The following is a 5,850-nucleotide window of genomic DNA, read 5'->3' as shown; positions in this document are numbered from 1 at the left end:
TTTTGCATCTAAGATAATAGATCTTTGGAAGGTCAGGGTAAGTTCCCTTTTTCCAGACCCCTTGGGGCACAAACAATTCACCAGAGCAGACTCTACAAATACTCACTGGTATTTTTATCCTGTTAATTGTTGATTATTTACTGTCCTGTAACCACCTATGTATAAGATATATCATTTTACTTTTTATCTGATCCCAGAAGTCCCCCCCACCTCCACCCTCTTGCTTTCTCCCACTTTCCTAACCTATCACAATGAATTTCCGGTAACCCACTTATGTCTTCTCTTTTGATTGTAATGTATAAAATAAGGTGCAAAACTGCCGTTCTCTGAAACATTATCTCAATGCCTTGAGATTTTACTCCCTGGCAATTGTCGACAGTTTGACTCAAATAATCTCAGGAGAATTCTTTACAGGTTTGAATATTTCTTACGTTGACAGTGAACACAGGGATATGTGAGAAACTTGTGCACCTGGAGAGGGCATGCACCCTTGCCCTACGTAACTCTGTTTGTGGGGGGAGGGGGGAAAGAGGTTCTATGGAAAGTAACTCAGGGTGATTTGAGCACAAATTTCTAATCGTGCATGTCATAGTTATGCCCCAGGCATATAACATTTTAAGTTTAACTTTGCCTTAAGCAAGCTCTGACCATTGTTTCTGTACACCTAGGTTAACGAACCGTTGAAATAACCTCCCTCAAGAGAGCACATAATCTTGGTAACTTCTGTAATTCAATCCCTACCTTGCTTTCCCTTCCAGGTAATCTTCCCTATGTTCCCTTCTTAATTTTCAAATGCATACAAGAACCTGCAAAACTGTTCACTCCCCGGAGCACTTGAGAGCTTGCTCCCCACATTTGTTGTCAATTGGCTTAAATAAACTTAAAATTCCCTACAGGTTTGGTTGTTTTTTTACTTCGATACTTCTCTTCCATATGGCTGTTTCTGAGTCATATCCTTTTATGATAAACCAATAGTCTAGAAAGGAAAATGTTTCTCTGGGTTCTGTGAGTGGCTCTAGCAAACTGATTGAACTCTAGGAGGTTGTGGTGTGGTAGGCAGTTAGATAAGAGCAGAGTGAGGACGGTGGGCTAAGTACAGAAGGCCATCAGGGTGGAAAGCCCCAGGTGCCTAGCAAAGGACAAATGGAAGGTGGGACCTTGCCCCCAGGGTGGTTTTCCTCCCCTAGCATGTCACTGGTCATGGGACCTTGCCACAGCCCGCCACTTTTCCACCATCTTTCCTCCTCAGATATAACATCTAGGTCAGTGATGGCGAACCTATGACACGCGTGTCAGAGGCGACACGTGAACTCATTTTTTTGGTTGATTTTTCTTTGTTAAATGGCATTTAAATATATAAAATAAATATCAAAAATATAAATCTTTGTTTTACTATGGTTGCAAATATCAAAAAATTTCTATATGTGACACGGCACCAGAGTTAAGTTAGGGTTTTTCAAAATGCTGACATGCCGAGCTCAAAAGGTTTGCCATCACTGACTAGGCCTCCATTGTATTTCAGCTCCAAGCCCAGAAGAACAACAAAACCAGATCAGTGACCCCATGGCTGACTTCAGGGCCAGCTGTATTAGATAATGACCCCCTGCCCTGGCCCCGACCAATCAATCAGTGGAGACTTAGACCCTGGAAGGATATACCTGGAAAGCTGCAGAATATTCTATTGCAGTGGTTCTCAACCTTCCTAATGCCGCGACCCTTTAATATAGTTCCTCATGTTGTGGTGACCCCCAACCAAAAAATTATTTTTGTTGCTACTTCATAACTGTAATTTTGCTACTGTTATGAATCGTAATGTAAATATCTAATATGCAGGATGTATTTTCATTGTTACAAATTGAACATAATTAAAGCATAGTGCTTAATCACAAAAACAATACGTAATTATATATGTGTTTTCCGATGGTCTTAGGCGACCCCTGTGAAAGGGTTGTTCAACCCCCAAAGGGGTCGCGACCCACAGGTTGAGAACCGCTGTTCTACTGAGATCTTCCCCTGGGACCTCCCCTAAAATCTCCATCCTTAAGACCCTCAGGACAGAGGACTCAGCATGCTCTATCTTCTGGGAGCACACCCCCCACACATACAACAGGCTCATTACCATCACTGCCAAGCTCCAAGGGCCCTTCCTTTACCCCTATAACTTGTTTGCTAAGTCCATTTCTTCTAGGAATTACTCTGTGATTTACCAAATAAATGTTCTCTTATAGTTTGGGTCCTGGCTTGAATTCTCTCCTAGTCAGAACTCAAGGTACCAAGGTTGCTGAACCCATGTGGGGTCTGACCTCACAGGTCTAAAACGCAGTGCTGTTCCCATCACCTACAACAGTGGAAACCTCTGATCTATAACCTAGGCTTGCTATTGGCATTTGAAGGGTAGGGGGGCTAGTGTTGTGTGGTATCTAATGCTACCTCCAGGTAGAGTCAGAATTGAGTTGAATTGTAAGACACTCAGTGTTATCAAACTCTGATTCATATGGCAGACACTTCACAAAAGGCAAAATCTGAGTGTAAGAGTTTGGGGCAAAGAAACTTACTGATTGAGAAGGCACCAATTGAGATGATGGGAAGCTTAGAAATGCCTCAAAACCATCATGCTCATTGGACTGAGTTAGCAATTTTTAACTTGGAAAGGAGACTGGGAGGAAGAGTTAGGGTAAGTTTCTACGGTTTCTAGTTTCTTGATAAGATTTCAGTGTTTACACTTGGAAATGCCACTGAATGATCACATACATCTGGGGAGAAGCCATGAAGTGATCACATACATCTGGGGGTGGTCCTGGTTCTTTTATGCAAAGCAAATCTGCAAGCCATTGCATCATGATTGTTTTCTCTTTACTTTTTTTCTAGGAGGAAGAACAGAGACATTATGGTAAGTCAGTTTCCCTAAGATTGCTCAGTGGCAGGTCACAGGTTATTGATTTGAGAATATGTTGCAAACTTATTGAGTCTTATCGTTAGCATATCGAGCCCGCTGGTGTGACTTAGTGGTTGAGCATTGACCTATGAACCAGGAGCATCGACCTATGAACCATTGATTCCTGGTCTGGGCACATGCCTAGGTTTTGGGCTCAATCCCCAGTAGCAGGCATGCAGGAGGCAGCCAATCAATGATTCTCTCTCATCATTGGTGTTCATATCTCTCCCTCTCCCTTCCTCTCTCTGAAATCAATAAAAATATTATATATATACTAGTGGCCCAGTGCACGAAATTTGTGCATGGGGGGGGGGATTGTCCCTCAGCCTGGCCTGCACCCTCTCCAATTTGGGACCCCCCGATACCTGTGGGGTCGGGCCTAAACTGGCAGTCGGACATCCCTCTCGCAATCCAGGACCACAGGCTCCTAACCGCTGATCTGCCTGCCTGCCTGATGGCCCCTAACCACTCTGCCTGCCAGCTACTAGTCCCCAACTGCTCCCCCCCGCATTGGTCTGCTCACCCCCAACTTCCCCGCCCCCCGCCAGCCTGATCACCCCCAACTGCCCTCCCCTCCTGGCCTGATCATCCCTAACTGTCTCTGCCTTGGCCCTGCCACCATGGCTTTGTCTGGAAGGACGTCCGGAAGGTCTCCTTGTCTAATTAGCATATTACCCTTTTATTAGTGTACTAGAGGCCCAGTGCACAAAAATTTGTGCACTTGGGGGGGGGGGTGTCTCTCAGCCCAGCCTGTGCCCTCTCGCAGTCTGGGACCCCTCAGGGGATGACCACCTGCTGGCTTAGGCCCGCTCCCCAGGGGATTGGGCCTAAGATGGCAATCAGACATCCCTCTGGCAGCCCGGCAGCCCTCAGGAGATGTCCACTTGCCAGCAGAGAGCAGGCCTAAACTGCAGTCAGACATCCTTAGCACTGCTGAGGAGGCAGGAGAGGCTCCCACCACCACCGCTATACTGGCAGCCATCAGCCTGGCTTGTGGCTGAGCAGAGCTCCTCCCATGTGAGAGCGCCCTGACCACCAGAGGGCAGCTCCTGCATTGAGTGTCTGCCCCCTGGTGGTCAGTGTGTGTCACAGTGACCAGTCATTCCCAGTCCTTCTGCTGTTAGGGTGAGTTTGCATATTACCCTTTTACTATATAGGATAGAGGCCTGGTGCACAGGTGGGGGCCAGCTGGTTTGCCCTGAAGGGTGTCCCGGATCAGGGTGGGGGTCCCGCTTGGATGCCTGGCCAGCCTGGATGAGGGGCTGATGGCTGTTTGCAGCTGGTCACACCCCCTTCAGGGTGGGGGTCCCCAGTGGGGTGCCTGGTCAGTCTGGGTGAGGGGCTGAGGGCCGTTTTCAGGCTGGTGGGTGACTGAAGCTCCCAACCTCTCCTTTTTTTCTTTTCTTTTGTTTTATTCTGGGATTTATTTACCTTCTATGGCTGTCACTGGAGCTGAGAGACGGCTTTAGCTCTGAGGCTCAGCTCCAGCTCTGAGACCTCGGCTGCTGAAAGCAGGTATCTGGGTTTGTTTGGCTTCTATAATTTAAACACTGTTGCAGCTCCAGCTCCGAGGCCGGCTGGCTGAAAGCAGGTACCTGGGGTTTGTTTAGCTTGTATAATTGCAACATTGTTTCTTTGAGTGCAGCTCAGAGGCCGGCAGTGGCAGGCAGGGAACCTTGGCTTCCTCCATCACTGGAGCAAGCAAGCCTCCTGTTCGCTTCAGCTGCCTGGCTGCCGGCCGCCATCTTGGTTGGCAGTTAATTTGCATATCACCCTGATTAGCCAATGGGAGGCATGTCGGAGGTACGGTTAATTACCATGTTTGTCTATTATTAGATTGGATATATATCTGAAATTCATCGCAGCTTTATTCAGAAAAGACAAAAACTAGACACAACTCAGGGATCCATCAACAAGAGAATCAATAAATACCTGTGGTACCTGCTTGCAGTGGAATACAGCTCAGCAGTAAAAAGAGAAAAGACAACCTACTGGTACATGAAACAAGAAGCATGAATCTCAAAAGCATTATGCTCCATGAAAGAATCCTGATCCCAAAGAGGACATACTATATGATTCCTTTGGCATGAAGTTCTGGTACAGGCTCAAGTAAACTATGATTTAAAACAATGAAAAACAGTGGTTACATCTGAGAGGAGGGCAGGTATTGGGGGCAGGGTTTAATGAAAAGAGGCATGATGCAGCCTTTTGGCATAATGATAATGTCCTGTATCTTTTGTTTGTTTGTTTATTTTTTGTTAATCTTAACTGGAGGATATTTTTCCATTGATATTTTAGAGAGAGTGGAAGAGAGAAAGCAGAGAGAAACATCGATGTGAGAGAAACACATCAATTGGTTGCCTCCTGCATGGGCGCTGACCAGGGCCCTGATGGGGAGGAGCCTGCAACTGAGGTACTTGCCCTCGACTGGCATCAAACCCAGGACCCTTTGGTCTGCAGGCCCAAGCTCTATCCACTGAGCCAAACCAGATAGGGCAATGTCCTGCATCTGGAGGGAGAGCTGTGTCTCATGGCTGTATCTGTTTGCCAAAACTCATCAAATGGTACACTTAAGATTTACACATTTCACTGTATTTAAATTTTACCTATCCCTAGCCAGTGGTTAAAGCATCGGCCTAAGGACCAAAGAGGGTAGGGGGAGGTAGAAGAAGGTAAAGTGATAAATGGCGATGGAAGGAGACTTGACTTGGGGTGGTAAACACACAATACAATATCCAGATGATGTATTATAGAATTGTATACCTGAAACCTAATTTTATTAACCAGTGTCACCCCAATAAATTCAATAAATAAATTTAAAAGTTTTTTTTAAATAATTAAAGAAAATAAAAAATATTGAACTCTGATAGGGCTACTAAAGTGTTTGGGGTGAAATGTACTGTTGAATACAATGT

The sequence above is a fragment of the Myotis myotis genome, unplaced genomic scaffold (assembly GCF_014108235.1).
Source record: "Myotis myotis isolate mMyoMyo1 unplaced genomic scaffold, mMyoMyo1.p scaffold_m19_p_12, whole genome shotgun sequence".
Classification (NCBI taxonomy): Eukaryota; Metazoa; Chordata; class Mammalia; order Chiroptera; family Vespertilionidae; genus Myotis; species Myotis myotis.
Note: the sequence above shows the minus strand (reverse complement) of the source record.